Source organism: Crocodylus porosus, unplaced genomic scaffold (assembly GCF_001723895.1).
Source record: "Crocodylus porosus isolate Cpor-Errol unplaced genomic scaffold, CroPor_comp1, whole genome shotgun sequence".
NCBI lineage: Eukaryota > Metazoa > Chordata > Crocodylia > Crocodylidae > Crocodylus > Crocodylus porosus.
Window position 1 is genome coordinate 33,109,444 of NW_017728950.1, and position 12,394 is coordinate 33,121,837.

Consider the following 12,394-nt stretch of genomic DNA (forward strand, 5'->3'; position numbering starts at 1 on the left):
CTGATGCATATATGCCTATCCGCCCCGCATACTTAAGTAGTTAATTATAATGCACATGCGACGGATGAAGTGACGTAATCACATGTATGTTTGTATGAACCGGAAATGAGCTGTAAGAGTTCCTGTTTCTGCACACGTGCCCAGAAGGGAGAGTAACAACACTCTATTCATTATGCGTTTCTAATAATATTTCTAACAGGTCTCCTCTGGGTTGTTAGCAGAGGGAGTTGGTTCCAGCCCTGAGTGCAAGGTGGAGGCATTAGGGCAGTGCTCCATGGGCTATGGAAGGCAGGACAGGGTTGACCCTTAGAAATGCTGTGTGCAGCTTAAGATTTTGTGAGCCTTAGCTCATTTCAAAGCTCATGCTGCATGTCAGTGGTTTTAGCTAGTATGTAAGGTACAAATCTACTGTGGCTTCAAACTGAAGTAGCTAGCTGGCTCCATCAATGTGCTACTGCCACGGTAGCGCACAGCAGTGCTGTGATGATCATAACTCAGTCCTGCATCCTGAGCACTAATGCTTACAGTGAAGCCCTGTACAATGCCAGGAATAATCACAGAGCAAACAACCATAACGAGATGACAGCAGTGACTTGTTAGAATTCAGGAAATGAGTATTTCTGCCAAGTATTTAACTATAATGACACAAGGAAACAGCAGTCGTGTTACACCTGTTTAATCTGCAAAGTGATTATTACCAGCACTGTGTGCAAGGCTGGTTTGGTTTGATTTTGGTGGCCAGCTACTTCTGCATATGGCTTAGCTTTAGCCAGAGCAGTAATATCACTGTACATCACTACAGGGAGGTCTGATCTAGTTAGCAATCTCTCTCAGGATTATATCTATCATGGCTCAGGGAATAGGGGATACTCTGTTTACCAGGGCGCCTCTCAGGGTTACTAGAAACCATGGCCATAAACTGAAAGAGAGCAGATTTAGATTGGACATCAGGAAAAAAATTCTTTGTTTAAGGTTGACAAAATATGGAATGGGCTTCCAAGGGAGGTGGTGCTTTCCACTACCTTTAAATGGAGATTAGACCAGCACATAGTTGGGGTTGCTTGACTCCAGCACTCTTGGGTCCCTTCTGACCCTAGAAATCTATGCCATCTATGAAAGTGCTAAACTACCTCCATGATCTACCTCAATGGTAATTTGAAGGGGAAAGGGTATGGGGTCATATCCATGGCCTGGAGCAGGCTGATGGAGCATTTGAGTCTTTCTGATGTCAAGACAAAGGCCCAAAGTTTGGTAAATTTCTGCAGAGACCTAGCATGGTCTAGAGGTTTTCTTGTGCGCACAAGGACAGTGCAGTTGTCAGCGTATTGAAGATCAAGGATGATTATTTTGAATACTTTGGTCTTTGAGCAAAAACATCCCAGATTGAAAGGCTCTCCATCCATTTGGTATTTTTTGTCAATTCCAGAAGGCCTGACAGAGCCTGACCCAAAAACACAGTAATGTGGAGGCCTGCGTCAGGCCTTGCTGTGGGCACACTCAGGCTTGCCATCTAACAGGATTCAACACTGAAACAACTTGCATTCTAACCTCCTCCGATCTGATGTATAGCTTTTTATCTGCAAATGTAAAGACAATTTATAATAAATCGCAGTTATTTTACATCACTTAGAACAGATTTACTTTATTAGAGAATGTTAAAGGTCAAGTTACAAAGTTCAAGATGGAAGGAAATACTGAGGACCTGAGCGAGGGGCTACTTCATGCAGGATAGGAGTAGGGGTGGGAATGTACCTAAGTTACATATAGAGCATGCAGCCCACTAAGCCCAGGAGTGGGAAGTCGGGAAAGGACAGGGGTCAGGGTCGGGTGGGGATGCAATGCTTATAAAGTCAGTACACTGAAGACCCCAAAAAACGATGCCACGTTCAGAGGTGGTTTACAAAAAGCATGCAGTCAGTTACAGTAGTAGGAAGCAGGATACAATTGTGAGGGTTGGGAAGAGTCCAGGATGGATGAAGTCCACAGAGTTCATTAGGTGTAGCAGTAAGGTGCAGTCAAGCAGTATAATACGAACAATGAAATTGTGCATTCATTGCTTGAATCCCCCTTTCTTCCAAATTCTATAGGTCTAGAACAGTAGTAAATATTTAATATTAGTGGTAGCATTAGTAAAATTTAAAACAGTTAAATCACAATCATCCGGGTTTTTGCTGTCTGCTAAATATGTTTTGAGGAAGGAAAAGATGATTCTGTTTTGACTTATTTTACTTTTACCAGTAACATTAATTTACTTAATACTGTAACTGCTGTGAGCAGAGCTGTTGGGGGGGAAATGGGGGCGACCGCGGAGCAGCCACAGCCCTTCCTGCAGGGCCTGCCTAGTCATAGGGACACAACAGGATGAAGCCACAGGCGGCTTTTCTAGGGGCATGGTGGGGATGGGGATGGCTCCTAGCTGTTGCACGCATGCCTGGGGGAGGCATGGGGGGGTATGTGACCCCCAGATATGTGCGCAGGGAAAACACAGTCTGCCCTCTGTGAGCTGATGCTATGTTGTGCCTCCTGCCGCAGGCCAAGCAGGGGGGTGCAGCTCCCAGGGCAAAGGCAGCAGGGTGCGGGGCTCCAGCCCACAGCAGGCAGCCTGTTTCTGCCCTGCACACAAATCCAGGGGACACTTGCTCCCCATGCCTCCCCTTGGGGTGCACAAAGCAGCACTCCTCCCTCCCCTCTGTGGCTCTGTCTCTCTCCCTGCCCCAGCCCTGGGTCCCATTCACCCCAGCCCCTACATCACTCCCTCACCTTGGGGGCCTCAATCTGCACACCCTGCCCCTTCCCCTCCACAGACATACCTGCTGGGTGCTGCTTTAAATGTCATCAGGCTGCATTCCTCTAGGGTTACCATATTTCCAGTTTCAAAAAAGAACATCTGTTGGGCGGGGGGGCAGTGATATGCCTGTGCCCGACCCCTTCCCCTCAATCCCAAACCACAGCCCTGCTGCTGCCCCTCATTCCAGACCCACAGTACCCTGCATCCTGCCAGGGCATGTAAGAATTCTCCCTTCCCAGGCTCCAGACCCCCCTGTAGGGACCTCTCCCTCCCTGGGCTCCAAACCTGCTCACACATACCCACACCTTCACAAATTCTCCCCACATACACCCCACACCAACCCCTTCAACCATACAAAGTGCCTGCATAATTTTGAGGTTTTCTGTGCATAATTTTGATTTTTTAGCTGTGTAATTAAAATCATAATTAATTGTGACTAGTTTTTTTTAATTGTGCATCTAATCGTGATTACATTTTTTAATAATTTGACAACTCTAATTAGAACACTCCAGCATTGCTTCACCGTCACATGAACTAAGCACCCATGCATTTTAAAATGGCCACAGGGGTGCTTTATCTAAACCTTGTTGAATAAACTTTTAGATAATCCTATAGCCATTTTAAAATGCACAGGGGCTTAATACACATGATGAAGAACCATTTTAATTAGAGCTCTAATTCAAATGCCTCCCCCCAAACTCCCAAGCATGTGTATAGGCAGCCTTTGAGACTGAACCTTCATTTTCTTCAGGGCTTATATGGAGATTTGCAATCAATTGGTCTCAGTGCAAGACAAAAAGAAGATGTTTTAGTGTCTGGAGGGGTCCATTTCTGGTTTCCATTAGTTGAATTTAGGAGAGACAGAAAATAAATATTCAGATGAGTCAGCTGAAAGCTGGAGCTGAGCTACCACCTGCCCTCAGCCAAGGTGGCTCATGTGGTGGAGAAGAGGGGCCTTGAGTTGCTTCTCCCTGGCTGGGCTGAGCCTGAGCCAGGACCACTGCTGCTGACTACCTTGGAATGGAGCAGAGGGTAAGCAGGGTGGGGAGCAGGGAGAGGAAAGTTGCTTCTTTTAGAGTTTTGGATTTTCAGATTCTAAGTTCAAAGGGCTAATTTCATCTCTGCTATAACTGTGCCAAATTCAGTGGAATTAAGCTGGGTCTAAATTTGACCCAGGCCTTTTCCCAAAAACAGATGTTGTAGCAGGTAAACTGAATTATGCTAATGCTTTTTGACTGGAGTTTAGACCTTTCCAGAACTAAGCAATTAAATTGGGAAAAGTGAGAGCTAAGATTGGTATGGTCTGGAAACCAGCTACAGCAGTTTCTCTAAAAGAAAGAAAACCAAAAATGGAATAGGATTGGAGTACCTTATCTAAAAAGATGAGGTAAGAAACTTGAGAATTGGACACTTTGGGGTAAGAAGGTTACAAAAGTAGTGGACAAACAAAGAGACAGTTGTGTGTTTGCATTGCCACCCAGGACAGACAGGAGTAACCTTGGAATTCTTGTTCAAACAACGGGAAATCCAGAAACTAACACCCCACGCACCCAGCAGAGGATCTGAGGCCAGTACCACTGAAGGTTGCTGTTGTAATGTCTGAAGGAAACACTTGTCAGGTTGTCTTACAGGAAGGATATTTGTAATAAAGTTTAGGGGTTACTATTAAAGTTCGCTTGATACCAAATCAGATGAGGGGCTGTATCAATCCTTGGGGGCCTGTGGTAAAAAGAATCCTAGTGGCAATAGATTTGTCCATTTTTGTAGCAACTGGAAGATGACAGACTTCTTATAACGAGGACCCAGACCATTGCAGTAATACTGCTGGAAAATTACAGTACATCAGGGCAGTTAGTTTCTACAGAGGATAAGGGTTTCAAAAGTTTCTGCAGTTAATCACTTTTCTCGGTGTTTCCTCTTTTCCTGCTCTACTTCCATTCCATTCTATCTTTCATTACATCTCTTCAGACCCCTGTAGTGCAGCTGTATTGTAACAATAACAATCTTCTCTGTTATACAAACATACTGTTCATGGGCGATTGGTGCCTCCTTGAGTCAGACGGGGCACTTGCCCCCACCATAACTAGTTAGTGACCAGGAGGTGGGGGGTCCCTCTGCAGCCAATCGCGCCGACTGGGGTGGAGGGGAAGGGAGATACTGACCTGGAAGTGTCAGCGGCACGTCCAGAAGGGCCAGGGGCGCTTCCCTTGGCACCCCCTCTCCTCTGGTATTCTTGGGAGGGCACCAGCACTTCTGCCTACCCCCCCTGCCTGTTGCCTAAACAAAGAATGCTCCCTGTCAGGGGGTGCACCAGTGCTCTCAGGGGGTGCACATGCATGCCCGTGTACCCCCTACGGAGTACCCCATAGTGTATACCACTGAGTACATTCATTTTACAGAAATACTTGCACTTTAAACGAGAAATTCTGGAGAGTGCAATATTCTGCAAAGAAAACAAGGAGTAAAGGATCTCAGCTTTCCAGCTATGACTAGGAATCTATTCAAACTGATTTTGCGATTTTCCTGGGAACTGTGAAAAATGGCAGTTTCCGTGAACACCACAAAACATAGCAGTATAATGGAACTCTTGCCTTATTATGGAAAAGGGGAATGAGCCCTTTAGGGGAAGATTTTTTGTGAACCAGACAGAGGCAGCTAGCAAGGCTGGGGTTAATAAACAGCCCTGCAGTCAGGCCAGCTGCTGGCCACTTGACTGAATAGTGGGCATGGCTTGAGTGGCATATAAACCTGAGACTAAGTCTGGCCCTACAAGCCACTGGATGAAGAGCTCTTGGCCAGGAAGACTGCAGGGGGATGCCAGGCTGATTTCAGAGATGCTCTAATGACTGCCAGCAGAATACTGGTGCTTTATGGAGGAACACAACCCTGGGTAAAGAGAAGTCTTACTGCAAAACAGCAAACTATTGTTGTCATTTGCTATGCCTGGAGCAGGTTATTTTGTTACAGCTAGTGTGCTTTTTCTCCTTGAATTTTGGACTAGTGGTTTGTGTTTGGGACTGTTGGCTTGGCAGAGGTCCCAACAGTGCCTGAGGGCACACTGGTGTCATGGAGTGGGCTTTGGGCACTGTGGCAGGACTGAGCTCCAGGGTGGCCATGATGCTTCTTTGGTGGCCGTGGGGTTCCTGCCCAGCTCTGTTTCTAAAATAGCCGTCCCTTGTTTGCTTTCTTGTCACACCTTGTTCTTAATCAAGGTTAAATAAGGAAGGCTGCCCATGGGCTTTAGAGTGAGCCTTGGTCCAATTAAGTCCCTCTCAAATGCCACCAGTCCCACTCTACCCCTTTAGCTCAATGGACCCTCTTGGCCTGTCCATGCCCCTGCAAACACTTGTAGCCTTAAGGACTAATTGCACATCTCTGCCCCTCCAGGGCACCTGTAGCCTTAAGGGCTCATTGAGTGGCTCTGTCCTCCCTTACACCATGCACTCCCCATGCCTTGCAGGTGTTATTTTATTGTCATTCTAATATAATAAATGCTTTAACATGTCCGTCTGTCTATCTGTAATCCTCTGGGCCAACTGTGCATGCACGGCCCGAAGCCTTAGGACAGACAGACAGACAGGCAGGCAGAGGCGAAGGTGGGGGCTAAGGCGGGTGAGGCCAGGTTGTGCTCCCTGGTGTGGGGACTGGCCATGTGGGGGTGTGGTTTGCAACGGGGGCGTGGCGTACCGCCACAGGGTGCCACAAGGGGAGTTGGGAAGCAGGCGCGGGCAGCACCTGCAGAATGCAGCACATGGCCACGGTGGGGCGCGACCCGTGGCACCCTGCAGCCATGCTCCCCCCTGCACACCACACCCCCCCGCCCATGGTGGGAGCACCAAAACATGGGAGGGGCATGGCACGTGGCCACAGGATGCCATGTGGAGAGTGGTACTACAACTGGTGGGTACTGCCTGTGTCCCTCTGCCCGCTCTGCTCAGGCCTGCAGCCGTGCATCCACCCCTCATGCCATGCCCCATAGAGTGCCACAAAGAAAGTGGGCAGGGGGGCATGGGCAGTGCCTGCCAGCTGCAGCACACGGCTGTGGGATGGAGCACATCCCCTGCTCGTCCCCCTACAGCCATGTGCCATGCCCCTCCCCGCACCGGGAGCACCCGCTGGCTGCGGGATGGGTGTGGCGTGTGGGTGGCATGTGGCTAGGTGGGTGTGGTGTGTGGCTGGGTGTGCCTGGTGGGTGGGTCTGTGTGTGGTTGGGTGGGTGTGGCATGTGGTATGTGGCTGGGTGGTTGGGTGGGTGTGTGTCTGAGGTGTGTTTGGTGGCGTGGTTTGTGCACAGCTGGATGTGGAGTGGCAGCAGCAGTGGGTGGTGGTGCTCTACCCCTGCCATCTGCTCGTCTTGATGGGCACTTTGCTAATTCGCCTTATAGGGGTCTTGGCCTTATATCAGCCTCCTTCCCTTATGCTCTTGTGGGGCCTTTTAGCCCAGGCCCATGGTATCAGACTTGGCTTCTAGGCTCCCATCTCCGTAACTGTGGGTCCAAGAGGGACCCTGGCAGTGGTCCCTCTTGGATCTTTGGCCCCCCAGGGCCCTGGCCCTGGCCCTGCTGCTGGGCCAGTAGAGATATCCAGGCTTCCTGGCTCTGGCAGTCCCTGGATGTGGTCCCATCTTGGACCTTTAGCCCCTCATATGATCTAGCCTTGCTTCAGGCCAGTTGAGACCTTCAGGCTCTCTGGCCCAGCTTGCTCCCTGGACTTGTTCTTCTGCCTTGACATCTCAGACGTTTGGGCCCTCCTGGACCAGTTGGCACCACAAGGCTCCTCAATCCCAGGCAGCCCCTGTCTAAAGTCCCTCCTGGGCTACTGGGTCTCTGAGTAAGCCTTAATCCTGCCATAGCAGAACTCAAGGCTAAACCACTGGTATAGCTTAAAACACCTATGCCCTCTAGCAGATACCTAAACTTTCTGAGGGCTTAACATCAAATAAGGAACACCTGCCTGTACACAAACCTTTCTCCCTGCCCCAGGCAGCTTTGTCCTGTTCCCAGGCTATTTCAGGAGCCCTGCTGCTCTGCTGCCAGGAGGTTTCTGTATCTTGGCTCTCAGGACTAGACTGAGAAGTGCTTTTTCTTAGGGTTGTGTTCCCCTAGACTTTTCCTGTTACAGGATAAGCCACTAGGCAATGGGAGCAGAGGTTTTCAGGTGCCTCCTACTCGCCTGTACCTGGGGTGGCAGTGTGTCGCATTTAGTAGAGGTGACCTTGCCATGAGTAATCCCACCACACGAACCAGCCCCAGTGAGGTGCAGCTTTAGGTCCTACTCAGGGCCAACACGATTCCCTCTTTTTGGTGTCCTAAGCATCCTCAATGGAGTCTTTTGCAGCTACCTGTGGGTGTCTTATTTCCTGCGCCTCACAAGCCCGCTCTTTGGTCCCTGCAGTAGGTTCTGGCGATTGACACTCCTCCAGTGGGTTTCCCTCATCACCCATACCACCTCCCTGGCATAGGACTTCAGATTTTGTAGCTGACCCCTGCAGACTTTTTGTTTTTCCTCAGCTGGTGCCTTCAGTTTGGTAACTGAGAAGCTCCCTTCCACCTTGGTACACCAAGCTTCTACTTCCAGGAGCATAGCTTTCTTCCTCCCTCTGGTCCAACTATACCAGATAGTTTGGTACCCTAGCTCTCCCCCTTTCTGGGGAATTCCTGGGACCCTTCACCTCTGCTGGCTTCCCTTCAGGTCCAGAAGTCTTCCTCTAAGTTCCCATTGAGTTCTCAAGACTTCCTGTGCACTATTGTGAAACTCAGCCTTCCTATGGCCCATAGATCTTACTCCAGCACCAGTACACAACCTCATGTAAGCAATTTCCCCTGGCTTCTCATCAAATAGTCTTTTAATGGTCCATCACTTAACTGGACTAGGGAGGTTACTTACATATATCTGAGGTCTTGTTCCAGGCATCTGTCCCATTTCTTGCCCATTACCATTGGTGGCGAGGAGCATCTCTCCTGCTAATCTGGAGTTATATTAGTTTCATATTAGTGCTAATACCTCTAGTTCCTGGAGGTGGTCTTGGTGTTCTGCCCTGGTGGTCACTAAGTTTTAGGCGAACTGCGTTTCCAGAAGAGATGCATGTTCCTTTAACTCATCTACACTCTGCAACTCCCTTTTCCAGTTCTCCATTGCCTCTTCTAAAGATTATATCCATGCTTGGGCTCTTCTGAGATCTTCTGCTATGGCTAGCTTTGCTTCTCACATTGGCCTCCAACAGCTGCTTCTCCTATCTGTCTTGTGTTGTCATATTAGTTTCCTGCTGAATCCTCCCCTACATCATGCCTCGCAGGTGTTATTTTATAGTCATCCACTTTATAGGGGTCTTGGCCTTATCAGCCTCCTTCCATTATGCTCTTGTGGGGCCTTTTGGCCCAGGCCCATGATATCATACTTGGCTTCTAGGCTCCTGCCTCCTAACCACTGCCAGGGTCAGGATTGTGGGTCCCTGACCCTGGCAGTGGTCCCTCTTGGACCTTTTTTCTGGGCCAGTAGAGATATCCAGGCTCTCTGGCTCTGGCAGTCCTTGGCTGTGGTCCCATCTTGGACCTTTAGTCCCTCCTGGCCTCTGACCCTGCTTCAGGCCAGTTGATACCCTGGACTTGGTCTCCTGCTGTAGCCCCTCGTGAACCTTTGGGCCCCCTTGGACCAGTTGGGACCACTAGGCTCCCCAGACCCGGGCAGCTTTCCCAGCCCCTCGCAACCTAGGGGGTGGGGGGAGCTGCTGACAAGGGGAGCTCCCAAGATGGTGGCCACTCCCTCCACTGCTGATTGGTGGAGAGGGCTGCCTTTTGTGCACCCCTACCCCTTACCACCAATCAGCAGGGAGGAGCAGGGCAGTTTAAAGGGCATCCCTTTCAGTGAGTCAGTGATGAGGGGCAGGGCTGCTTGGGTCCCTCAGCCAATCAGCAGTGGAGGTGGGGGGCCACTGCAATAAGTCCATGAAAATGGCGGCCAGCACTGCAGTCAGCCCACGAAATTACCTGTGTGCTGCCTCAATTTAGGTAAGTTCTTAGGTTTGACACTAGAGTTTAGACTTGTAGTATTAAAAAGATACAGCAGGTGGCCCTCCAAGGAAATGTAGATCCATAAAGTACTCACTATTTTCTTTCAAAGTTATAACGGTTCATCAGCAGAGTGGAATGATCTTACTTCTTCTGTGTGCCTGACAGCAACTGATCTGGTAGTACTGCAGCAGTGAGTAATAGCAACTGGGAATAAATTAATGTAATAAGTTTGGAACAGTTTATTGTATTCTGAATAATTAAAGAGCATCATTGTGGGTTCTTACACACTTGAAATGTTGATTGGATTCTTTCTATATTTTGTCTAAAGCTCTTCCTTTCTGCTCGTTGTAGCCCATGATTCACAACCAGGGCACCTTGGGAACCTCTCAAAGTGCCTTGGGGTGCCATGTAATGTTATCTTTGTCAAGTGTGCCGACATGATTCACAAGATGATCTTTGAGATTTCACTCAGGAATCAGTCATGTTAAAACCTGTTCTGCCCTGCTGTAGTCTTTCTAAGTTCTTTGCAACACAAAAAAAATTGCTGTAGTCTTTCTCTGTAGTCAAAAAACAAGAGAAAACTTAGAGCTGGCATTTTTTATGGGATGGCATTTCCATCTGGGAAGAAATGTGAGAAAGGTTGGGAACCACTGCTGTAGACTGAATTTCAAACTTTTGTAATAAACAGGGTTTTTCCAGAATCCTAAGGCTAATTATATTGTTTAATTGCTTTTATACATTCCAACTGTATCTTTTTTTTTTTTTTTAGCTAGTGCAGGGGCAAAAACAGTTTGCGACAAAAATACTGTGCCAGTGTAGGAAAGGCAGAAAGTGCACGTGACCAGAAACCGGATGTAAAACAACAAAAACCCCAGACTGAGTTGTCTGTTGTAGTTTTGTTTTTCTTCCAAGTAAAATTTCAGACTTGAGTCAGGAAATACTGTAGAAGCCAAATTCTGCCTCAGTTTTGCTAGTTCTGTTAATGGAGTTACATGCTGGACATATATAGATGTAAATGAGAACTTTAGAGAGTATTAAGAATTGTTTAATTTGATTACTCTGTGTCTATTGGTATCATATTAGGAAATATGCTTTTTTAAAACAAATATGTAGTGTGTTAACAAAGTATTTCTCTTGAAAGCCAGGCAGCTAACAGAGGAGGAAGTTGCCTAGAGAGTTCACCCCAGGAGGGAGCCAGGAAGTAGGGGACTGGGAGTGTGGGCAAAGGTGCTTGGTATACATGTTTTTGTGGTATGTCTCTTGCATCCAGGACCAGAAAGATTACTTGGACAAGGGTTATGAGAAGCTGGTACTGGAGGGGCCAAAGGGCAATAAGAAGTAGCAGTACATGACTACTTAAAGAAGGAGAGTCTGCAGAATCGAAGAGGAGCAGGCTGAAGTCAGCAGCCCCTTTAAGCACTTTGCAGTGGAACTGCAGATGAAGAAGCAGAGGAGAGGACATCTGCAGTCATGAGGCAGCCTAGAGATAGGAAGTGCAAGGCCTCAAGGACAGGGGCTCTAGAACCAAGAAGAGAGAGAAGAGTGGTGGTGGTTGGTGACTCCCTTCTGCAGGGGGCAGAGGCACCAATTTGTCATCCAGATCTGGGGGCCCGGGAGGTGTGCTGCTTGCCTGGAGCTGAATTCAGGACATCACAGAGAGTCTGCCAAAGCTCTTCCGCTCTTCAGACCACTACTCCTTCCAGCTTGTCTACATAGGCACCAATGATACTGCCAGGAACAACACTGACCAGATCAGAGGTGATTGAGGCTCTTGGCAGGAGGATTACGAAGCTTGGAGCACAAGTGGTGTTCTCTGGCACTAGCGAAGAATAGATTGAAGGATAAAGACACCCAGGAGGGCTGGGAGCTTCTAAGAGGCACAGTACTGGAAGCACAACAAGAAAATTTCCGGACGCGATAGAAGCACAAGAGGAATGGAAAGAGACAAATGTGGCTGCACAAGAAGCTTTAAAATGCCTCAAATGCAAAAGGAAAGCATACAGGCAATGGAAGAATGGGCAGATCACTAAGGAAATGTACCAGGAAATTGTCTCTGCAGGTTCTTGCTAAGTCAGGAAGACACTGAATATATTCTGATTTCATCTTCACTCCCACAGTTGAGCTGTGCCTCTCTTTCCCATTTCCAGTGGTTCCTGTTTCTTCACCAGCCTTAAATGTCTGGCAAACATCACCAAACAGGGCCCCAAACAGTTCACCCAGAATTGCTCTGTTGCCCTCTCTCTTTACATTGTGCCATGCTGTGGTCTTTCTGGGTTCTTTTCAGCGGAAACAAATGCATTACTCAGGTTATGGAGATAGCCCAGTGCTGGTTCAGCCAGGCTAGGAATGGACCAATGAGGAAGCCCGTTCGTTCCCTCACAGGTCCTCTCTTTCACCTCACTCTTGAGTGAGGGCGGGGCTTCCTTCTGCCTTCCTCTGATTGGTGAGCTGCCGGTGAGCTCACCAGCCAGCCTGCTGCACTTAGGGCCCTAGGCATGTGCCTGGTTTGCCTATGTGTTAATCCAGACCTGCCCGAGCTAATTAATTAAGATAAGGTGAGAATGTCTATTCTACACAAGCCCAATCACTCCTTGGA

The 12,394-nt window shown here is 48.4% G+C and overlaps 1 protein-coding gene and 1 long non-coding RNA gene across 2 annotated transcripts in view; one reads left to right on the forward strand and one right to left on the reverse strand.

The window, feature by feature from the left end:
- Positions 1–1,624: 1,624 nt before the first annotated feature.
- On the reverse strand, positions 1,625–2,846 carry LOC109323326. The gene is made up of 2 exons (XR_002104613.1): positions 2,811–2,846; positions 1,625–2,089 (listed from the first exon to the last, which is right to left on the reverse strand). It is a non-coding gene; the product is annotated as an uncharacterized LOC109323326 (long non-coding RNA).
- A 7,103-nt stretch (positions 2,847–9,949) lies between these two features.
- Positions 9,950–12,394, forward strand: part of PTGR1 (prostaglandin reductase 1) — a 32,721-nt gene continuing 30,276 nt past the window's right edge. The window contains exons 1-2 of the mRNA XM_019555055.1: positions 9,950–9,983; positions 11,853–11,857. The gene's annotated coding sequence lies outside the window, so the exon portion shown is untranslated. The remainder of the gene's footprint in view (positions 9,984–11,852; positions 11,858–12,394) is intronic.